Genomic DNA, 10,723 nt, shown 5'->3' on the forward strand with positions numbered 1-10,723 from the left:
CTCCCAGTCCGAATCAGTCATGCTTGTAGACCCCATCCAATGCCTTGTGAAACCCTTGTTGCACCAACAAAGCCCTAACTTTTAGTTTCCAAAGAGCAAAGTTGCTTTTGCTGGTGAATTTCTCCACCTCGAACTTTGCATTCGACATCTTGGCCATTTATTTCTAATTTTCTTCTAAACTGTACTTCTAGGGTTGAATTTCACCATAATCTGCTCACCACAATCTTCTAGCAACCAGGGTTTCTTTCTTTTCAATAAAAAACCTAATTTTGTTGCCCCCTTTTTAAACCCTAATTTTTTTCTTCAATTAGGGTTAAAAACTTGATTTTGTATTTATTTCCTAGAATTTCTTTTACAGATATTGGTTTCTTCATGAAACAATTCAACTTCCAGAAAAAATTACCTCAACCCCAAAACAAAAAAAATTCAACTTCACGAGCGTCTTAGCAACAAAAATTCCTATTTCTGTTGTTTTTTTTTTTAAATACCCAGACTTATTCTGCTAATCAAATTCATTTAGAGACAAGCAAGCCAGGCTCTAGGGTCCCTCCTTAACAGCTCTTGCAACACGCAGAGGCAACACGCAGGCTCTGCTCTGGCAGCACCTCCCTCCTCGATGGTTCTTCCTCTCCGCAATACTGCAACAGTGTTACCCTCCAACATGCAGAGGTCAAGGCTCTCCTCGACACACGCAAAGATTGGCCAGAGCAATAGTTAGGTTTTGGGCCTCCACGACAGCTCTCATCCACGCAGAGACGTGGTATTGATTTCGCTACGTAGGGAGCAGAGACACAGGTTCTTTTGGTAGCAAGAACTTCCTTGAAGATCTTGGCAGCAACCTCAGTAGTGGTGGATAGGGCCAGCAACCTCTTGCTCCACGCCTATGCAAAGACCAAGAGAAAGGAGCCTCTAGTATGTAGCACGACTAAGTCTACACAAAAAAAAGTGGTCCACGAAGCATCTCAGCACTGGTCCATGTAGCTCTAGTCTTTACCACATGTAGGAAGTCCAACAATGATGCAGTAGGTGGAGCTCTGGACCACACAGAGTGTTGCCTTCACACACAGGTAGGCTCTTTCAGCAAGGACACAATTTTCAAAAAATAATTATAAATTGAAAATGCTCAAACACCTCCAAAAAATGATCATGTAGGACTCAACTCAACTCATTTGTACTGATACCAACTGTAGTTAATGGAGGTTACACAACAAGAAAGAAATGAAACCTAAAGAAAACTGAATGCAACCACACAAGTAATAACTGAGGATTTACATGGTAAAACCTTGACAAAGTGTCAAGGAAACATCCATGGGACAAGAGATTGGAATCTCTATTCAATCAATAAATGATTCTCCTTAAAATAGTTCAGGCATTCATTAGTTTTATATATGAACCTCTGTTGGTGATTCGGTATGAAACTAACTTGTCAATAACTAATACAATTTACACAAATTTACATTAATTAGTTGTGAACTACCAACATGAAATTCTTGAAGAATTCATCCCACATGGCTCTCGAGAATCCATTATCTACCAAAGGAGAAATTTGTGTTACAAGTATGCACAGTTGATATGTGTATTGGCTACTCGATTTGGTTTATATGTTGTAACGAGAGAAATTCTCGGCCTCTCTAGATTTGCACTAAACCCAATATGCATGAACATATTAAGCATGGGTCAATATAGATCCCGTCCACATAACTCACGTGGTTCACAAGCTTCCAATGCATCAAATGGCATGTCTACAACCTGTTGTAGTTTCATGACTACTCAATTCATGAACAAGGATAATTTTTTAGCTCGCTAGGTCCTTTGCAACAATCACCTGATTCTCATCAAAGGATAGATCTTTGGCCACAGCTACTGCTAACAACCCACAACATCCACAATTATTACTAGTCCATTATCCAAGATTGGCAGCGCGACCTTGCTCAATTTTTTCACCCAAACAACCCCAAATTTTGTGTCTCCTTGCCACAGCTGGTAACAAGATGTCTTGTGAGCAACTCGACCTCCATGAGTCATTAGAATATCTATTCGATAATATATTTTCACCCCACACTGAAAGATACTTTGACTTTGGTCAATTTGTTGCTGCGACCAAACTCTTCTACATCATAACGATCCATTTGTGTTATGAATTTGTACAAGCTTCCAAAGAAGAATGAATTTTGGCTCATGTTCCAACTAATAATATGGCCCTGATAAGAATAAATGCATAAATAGTAATCACAATGGCATCTTAAACACCAAAATAAAATTTTCTAGAGTGACTATGGAAGATCACCGAATATTAGTTTCTCTTAGACCCTTAGGTTGGTAGGAAAACTAGCTCTCATACCATTATAAAATCCCAGACTTTAAGAATTTTAAGAGACCTAGTATACTTTAGCATTCTAGTTAAAAATGTTTGCAATCAAAACACTGAACACAACGAGATGTGGAAAGGCAACCTTTATTTATATTATTAACTGAAGAAAATAGCACATGCACATACAATGATATCTGAGCCCATGCAATGGCATGCACCATTGCTCATCAAAAGAAAAAGGCAACCTTTACTTATATTATTAACTGAAGAAAATAGCACATGCACATACAATGATATCTGAGCCCATGCAATGACATGCACCATTGCTCATCAAAAGAGAAAAAAAAACAGCAAGTTCTCAGGAAAAATACAATAAGATAGATAAACTTAGGATGATCCAAATTCCTAACTGCCATCCCATGTAATATACTAAAAGACTCTATAAAAACTTTATTTTATTATTTTCCTTGAAAAAAAGAGACAAATTTTATAGACAAATCCCATAGATAAATTCCACCTATTTTAACTTTATAAAAAAACAAAATATTACAAATATATAAACAAATAATCTGTATCTTCCGGCCCCTTCGTGCACCTATGACAAATCCTCGAATCTGTTTTAATTTGTTATTGTGATCGGTCTGAAATTATTCTATAAAAAATTATGTACTCTAGTTATCAAATAGTATGACAACCATACAGATTTTCTCACGTGCTTTTGTCGTGTTCCCTTGTTCACCTTTTAGTGGACTGGCAGCGTCATTGGAAGTCAATTAACCTTAGTGAATAATGATTTACGTGAATCCAATGAAGAGATTAAATTCATTTTTTTTTATAATATCATTTTTACACTAAATTAGTGCAGTTTTGGAAGTATCAAAATAATTATATTTTTTTTAAATAAGGAGGATCTTAACTAGAGCAATTAAGTAATTATATCGAGTAAATTTATGTTTTATATTATTTAAAATGGGGTAAGTTCAAAGGAAATGATGGTGCGTTATCAATTAGGTATATATTTTGAATTTTAGAAATATGTTCTAATAATTAGAATAACTAATTTCACTATTAAGAGTAATGATGTTTAATTTGGCAATGCTCGTTTGATTAAAAAATAATGAGAGTTGTTAAAAATGAAAAGAAATGAGTTTTTTTTACTTTTAATTATTTTTTTCACAATTTTTTAGTTGAGTATAAAATAAAAGAATTTCATGTTAAAATAAAAAATAAAAGTTATAAGTTATTATTTTTATTTTTATTAAATTTTGTTATATAGTTAAAGTAAATTTGATTTGGTCAAGTTAAGTGTGAAAAATTATGGTATTTATATGGAATATAGCCTAGTTCTATCTAACTCTCCATCTACCAAGCTCCAAGTGGGATCAAAATTTCTTTGTATCTCATGAGATTTGACCCCTAGTGACTTTCGGTAGATCAAGAGTTAAGATGGATTTCTTTGCATCTCACTAGATTTGATCCCTAGTGACTCTCGGTAGATCAAGAGTTAATATGTATCTATGAATGTAATAAAACAAACACTTGCATCTCCTAAAACAAAATATCTTTGAAGTCTATATTGCATAAATAACTCTTTCAATATTTTTTTTAAAAGGCTATATATCTCCCACTACATTTTTTGAAAAACTTACAAGGTGAACACCCAAATAAAGTGCCAATTCGTTATGAAACCAGCTCAAGAAAAGATAGAAAAGATAGATCAATGCCTTAGAATTCAGCCTCTTCGAGGGGGCAACCTCCTTTACATTACATAAATGAACAATTCTTGGATGATTCAAATGACAAAACCTCCTTTCTATATATAGGAGCCTAAGGAGTCACAATATAATCCAGCCGACCTAACAATAATAATATAAAGCCACAAAAATAACAATAGAGGGATTCTATGGGGCACAGTAATAACAATATGGGGGCAATAGGGGCACAACAATATTAAGAAGGGGTATAACTACAATAGTAATGGGGTAATCACTAGTATTATAGGGACCCAACATGCCCCTCTCCTTCAAAAAAGTGTTGTCCTCAACGCTTGAGTAGTTATGGATACTTCTGCATAAAATTCTCATCCTCCCATGTGGAATCTTCAGCGGATAAGTTCTTCCACTTGATAAGATACTCTGAAATTGAACGATTTCGTAGCTGTCGAGTTCTTGTTTCTATGATTGTTTGAACTGGGAGCTTGTCGCCTATAACCTTCCTTAAACATGAAACATGAAACATGGAAAACTGGGTGCAATCGAGAAGCTGCAGGAAGCTCCAATTTGTATGCCATAGTATTGATCTTTTGCAACACCTTGTATGGACCATAATACTTTGGTGATAATTTATTATCCTTCTTAGCTTGCTTGAGGGACATTTGCTTATATGGTTGTAGTCGTAGGAATACCCAATCACCTACATCAAAACTTCTTTCATTGCGATGTTGATCTGCATGTTGTTTCATTCTATTTTGTGCCAACAAAAGGTTATCCTTTAAGAGTTGGAGGACTTGTTGTTGATGTTCGATGTGATGTTCTACTGCCTGAACCTTAGAATTTTCTCTTAAATATGATGTGATGGATGGTGGTTGATACCAATAAAGTGCCATAAATGGGGTCATTTTTGTTGCTATATGGAAGGAAGTGTTATACCACCATTCAGCTAGAGGCAACCATTTGACCCATTGTGTCCCTTTATCAGATACAAAGCAACGAAGATATCCTTCCAAACATTTGTTTACTATCTCAGCTTGCCCATCAGATTGAGGATGATAAGATGAGCTATGAGCTAACTGAGTACCAAGACAAGAAAATAATTCTGTCCAAAAATTTCCAGTGAAAATGGGATCTCTCTCACTTACAATAATCTTTGGGTTTCCATGTAGCTTTTGAATTGTTTCCATAAATGCAGTAGAAACTGTACTGGCTTTAAATGGATGTGATAATGCACAAATGTGTGCATACTTGGTAAGTCTGTCAACTACCACCATGATCACACTCTTTCCCTCAGACTTGGGTAAACCTGTGATAAAATCCATTGAAACCTCCTCCCAACGTTGGGTTGGAATGGATAAAGGTTGTAATAGACCCGGTGTCTTAATTGTTTCAACTTTATTTTGTTGGCAAACCAAACATTCAGCCACAAACTTTTGAATATCTGATTTAAGGCCATCCCAAAAAAATTCCTTCTTAACCCTGTGGTAAGTTTTTAAAAATCCTGAGTGCCCTCCTAAGGGAGAAGTGTGCAATTCCATAAGAATCTTTTGTTTTAGCTGGGAATTTTTACAGAGGTATAAGCGATCTTTGTACCATAACGAATCATTTTGCCAGCTAAATGTACCAGACGTACTGGAATCTTGTTGTAACTTTCGAATAAGTGCCCACACTTCTTCGTCATTCTTTCATTCCTCCCTTGCTTCATTTATCCAATCTAGTTGGATAATAGAAATGGCACACAACAATGCTTCCACATCCTCATCCTTTCTTGAGAGTGCATCTGCCACCACATTTTGCTTCCCTGTTTTATAGATGATTTCAAAGTCATAACCCAACATCTTTGTGACCCACTTTTGTTGCTCTTCAGAGGATAATCTTTGTTGTGAAACGTATTTAAGGCTATCATGATCCGTTTTTACCTTGAAGTGTCTACCCATTAGGTAGGGTCGCCATTTCTTAAGTGCATGGAGTATTGCCAACATTTCCTTCTCATAAATAGCTTTTCTTAAAAACTTTCCCTTGATTGGACGACTTTCAAAAGCAATGGGTCTTTCATCTTGCATTAGAACAACACCAATTCCATTTCCTGAACCATCACATTCCACAATAAAGGTTTTTGTGAAGTCCGGTGTAGCTAAGACCGGTGCTTGGCACATTGCCTCTTTAAGATGTTCAAAGGCCTTTGTTGCTTCCGGAGTCCATGAAAATGCATCTTTCTTCAATAATGTTGTTAGAGGTGCTGCTATTCTCCCATAATTCTTAACAAACTTGTGATAATACCCTGTCAACCCGAGAAATCCTCGCAGATGCTTTATGGATGTGGGGATTTTCCATTCCTTAATGGCTTTAATTTTGCTAGGGTCTACCTTAACTCCTTCATGAGATACAATATGACCCAAATATTCCTCCTGGACTCCAAAGAAACATTTGGATCTTTTTGCATATAATTGTTTCTCCTTCAATAGTTGTAGCACCTTGTCAACATGTTCAACATGATCCTTCCAAGACTTGCTGTAGATTAGTATATCATCAAAAAATACTAACACAAATTTTCTAAGGAATGGTTTGAAAATTGAATTCATCAAACCTTGAAATGTTGAAGGTGCATTGGTAAGGCCAAAAGGCATGACCAAAAATTCATAATGACCCTCATGAGTTCTAAATGTTGTTTTCAGAATGTCTTCAGTCTTCACTCTGATTTGATGATATCCTGAATGAAGATCCAACTTGGTGAAGTAAATAGATCCATGCAATTCATCCAATAATTCATCAATGATAGGAATGGGGAACTTATCTTTAATAGTGAGCTTGTTGAGCTCCCTATAATTCAGACACATGCGCCATGATCCATCCTTCTTGTGCACCAATACTACTGGAGCAGAGAAAGAACTTTGACTCGGTTGAATTATACCAGCCTCTAGCATTTCTGCAACCATACATTCAATTTCACTCTTTTGGACATAGGGATATCTGTACGGCCTGATGTTTGGAGGAACACTTCCTGGAATCAGATGAATAGCATGATCATGATCACGCATAGGTGGGAGACCTTTGGGAGTCTCAAATACCTTGGAATGATTGTCCAGGATTTTTTGGAGATCTGGAGAAATAGATGATTCCGATGTGGAAACATCTAGTGAGCATAATTGTGCAATTACACCTCTTTGCTCCTTTTTTAGAAGCTTTGTCGTACTATTAGAGCTAATTATCTTTCCTGGCTTCCCTGCAATACCCCTTAATTCAACTTCCTTTCCTTCCGTAGAAAATTTTATGAAAAGTTCTTGAAAATTAAAAGCTATTGTACCCAGGGATTGTAGCCATTGGACTCCTAGTACAACATCAGCACCTCCCATTGGAATGGAAAGCATTGGGATAGTCAATACATATTCTCCCATGGATAGCTTGATATTATGGAACTTTCCAGAGCAATTTATTGTTCCTCCATTTGCAATCATCACTTGACACTCTGGTGCTGGATATAGGAAGCAATTCAATTCTTTTGCTACCTTACAATGAATAAAATTGTGGGTGCTTCCTGAATCAATCAACACTATTACCTTTTTCTTCTTGATTTGTCCTTCTATCTTGATGGTTTGAGGAGTGGTAATTCCCGCCAATGCATTACAAGATATGGTCGGATTTATTTGTTCTTCATCTAGGCTTTTTTCCTGGAGTATATCCTCTTCTTTTCACCTTTCTTGCTCCTTTTCTTCTTCCTCTTCACAATCTATGTAGAATAATTTCTTCTCAGCACACTTATGACCTTTAGTGTATTTTCTATCACAACTGTAACAAAGCCCTTTTGCTCTTTTTTCTTCCAATTGTTGTGGTGTCAACCTTATAGGTTGTGGAAGACTAGGGGCAACAACACTTCCGTCTTTATAGTTGTGAGTGGTATGCTTCCTGGTTGCCATAATTTTGCTTTCCATTTTTCTTGCTAACCTGAATGCCTTCTCTAATGAATCAGGTTCCCAAAGGCGAACATCATGTTGGATATTATCCTTTAAATACCCTATGAACACATCAATCCTATGCTCCTCTGGAATATCTTTTACCCTTATGTTCAATTTTTGGAACTCCTCAATGTGCTCCATTATTGAACCCTTTTGTTTGAGACTTATCAATTGGCTAAAAAAAGTGTTTTTTTTGTATCCTCATAATGTGCTTTCAATTCTTCCGTAAAAATTGCCCAAGTGATAAATGGTTTACGAGAGCAAAGCCATTGATACCATACAAACTGATTTGGTTCCAAATATAAAGTTGCCATACGTACCTTTTGTGTGTTTTGCACATTATTGAGAACGAAGAATTGCTCCATCTGTAATATCCATGTGGCAGGATCCTTGCCATCAAACTTCCTCATATCGATTTTTGGAATATGGTGAGTCTTCGATCCAGCATTAGCGTCTATGGAATCATGATTAACATTTCTTTTGTTCTCATCATGTTTCTTTTAGTACCCTTTCACCCTTAGGAACCATTTCTTGTAGCAACTTATTCATATTTATCTTCAATTCATCCATGTCTGTCTTCAAATTTATTTTCAAATCATCCATCTTAGCTTCCACATCAATCATCTTAGCTTCTACGCCTTTCTTTAAACAGTCCATCTTAGCTTCTACACCTTTCTTTAAACCATCCATCTTAGATTCTGTTCCTTTTTGTGCAAGGGACAGTTGTTGCACTTGGTCTTGTAATTTTGATATATCATGTTGCATTTCTTCCTCTTCTTCATGAGTCATGCTAGAGCTTTTAGGTTCCTTACTAGGTGTTTGCATTTTCTTTCCGCGGGGCATCAGTTACCGATAATAATGCTCTACTATTCCCTTTGAATTCCTTCAAAATAAATTTTCAAACCAAGCTTAAGCAAAAATTTAAGAAAATCTACACACATTTTTTCACTTTGTAGGAGCTCGATATTGCCTCTGATGTATCTCTGTACTTCCCAATCATCTAGTTTTGAATTTGTGAGCTGTAGTAGCCCTCTGTGTCCACTTTACAATGCCACAAGTCTGACCCAAATTGGATTCTCCAATGAAGAGTTATGTGAAATCTCCCACAGTGACTTGATTATACACTAGTTCAGTAGAGCGAACTTGTACGACGTGCCACAAGTCACTGTTTCGACCTTTGGATCTGAAACATGCATACAAGAAACTACAATATGTCCTCTTTCTGTACCTTCTTATGAGATTTCAATCCGATCCCCAGAGAGAAAGTTATGACGATTTTCCCCAGGTCACCTGTTTTGAATGTAATTCAGGAGTCTTCAAAAAGACCAACTTCCTCAGATCATATCTCCGCAAATATCGCGCAAAAAGCTCTAAAATTCGAACCCAAGGTTCAGCGCGATTTCTTCTCAAATGGGTTTTTTTTGCCACTTCTGAAATGTCAGAGAAAAAAGCTATAGCGAAAATGCCACGATGACGTGTTTGAAGCAGCAAAACCCTAGAATCCAAAGCTCTGATACCAAATGTTATGAAACCAGCTCAAGAAAAGATAGAAAAGATAGATCAACGCCTTAGAATTCAGCCTCTTCGAGGGGGAAACCTCCTTTACATTACATAAATGAACAATTCTTGGATGATTCAAATGACAAAACCTCCTTTCTATATAGGAGTCTAAGGAGTCACAATATAATCCAGCCGACCTAACAATAATAATATAAAGCCACAAAAATAACAATAGAGGGATTCTATGGGGCACAGTAATAACAATATGGGGGGCAATAGGGGCACAACTATTAGGCCCCTATACTACTAGTGTAACCCCTTATTGTTATTAATATAACCCACTTATTATATTGATGTACCCATGTAGTGCCCATATTGTTACTATTGTGCCCCATAGAAGCCCACTATTGTTATTATTGTGCCCTTACATTATTATTGTTATGTCGGCTGTGATTATGTTATGACCCCTTAGACTCCTATATATAGAAAGGAGGTCTTTTCATTTGTATCATCCAAGAATTGTTCATTTATGTAATGTAAAGGAGGTTGCCCCCTCGAAGAGGCTGAATTCTAAGGCGTTGATCTATCTTTTCTATCTTTTCTTGAGCTGGTTTCATAACATTTGGTATCAGAGCTTTGGATTCTAGGGTTTCGCTGCTCCAAACTGGTCATCGTGGCTTTTTCGCTATAATTTTTTTCTGTGATGTTTTAGAAGTCACAAAAAAAACCCATTTGAGAAGAAATCGTGTTGAAACTTGGGTCCGAATTTCAGAGCTTGTCGAGCGATATTTACGGAGATATGATCTGAGGAAGTTGGTCTTTTTGCAGACTCCTGAATTACATTCAAAACAGGTGACCTGGGGAAAATCGTCATAACTTTCTCTCTGGGGATTGGATTGAAATTTCATAAGAAGGTACAGAAAGAGGACGGACTGTAGCTTTTTGTATGCATTTTTCAGATCCAGAGGTCGAAATAGTGACACGTGGCACTTCATACAATTTCGCTCTTCTGGAAAGGTCTATATTCAAGTCATCTTGGGAGATTGTGCATAACTCTTTCTTAGAAAATCCAATTTGGATCAGATTAGTGGCATTGGAAAGAGGACACAGAGGGCTACTATAGGTCACAATTTCAGAACGTAAAGATCCGAAAGTGCAGAGTTACAGTCGTTTCAAGGTCGAGCTCCTAAAATCAAGAAAAAGCAAGATGAGGAAGTTTGATGGCAAGGATCTGGTAAATTGGATAC

This window comes from Pinus tabuliformis, chromosome 4_1 (assembly GCF_031772625.1).
Source record: "Pinus tabuliformis cultivar Carrire ecotype Pingquan chromosome 4_1, CPIR1, whole genome shotgun sequence".
Lineage (NCBI taxonomy): Eukaryota > Viridiplantae > Streptophyta > Pinopsida > Pinales > Pinaceae > Pinus > Pinus tabuliformis.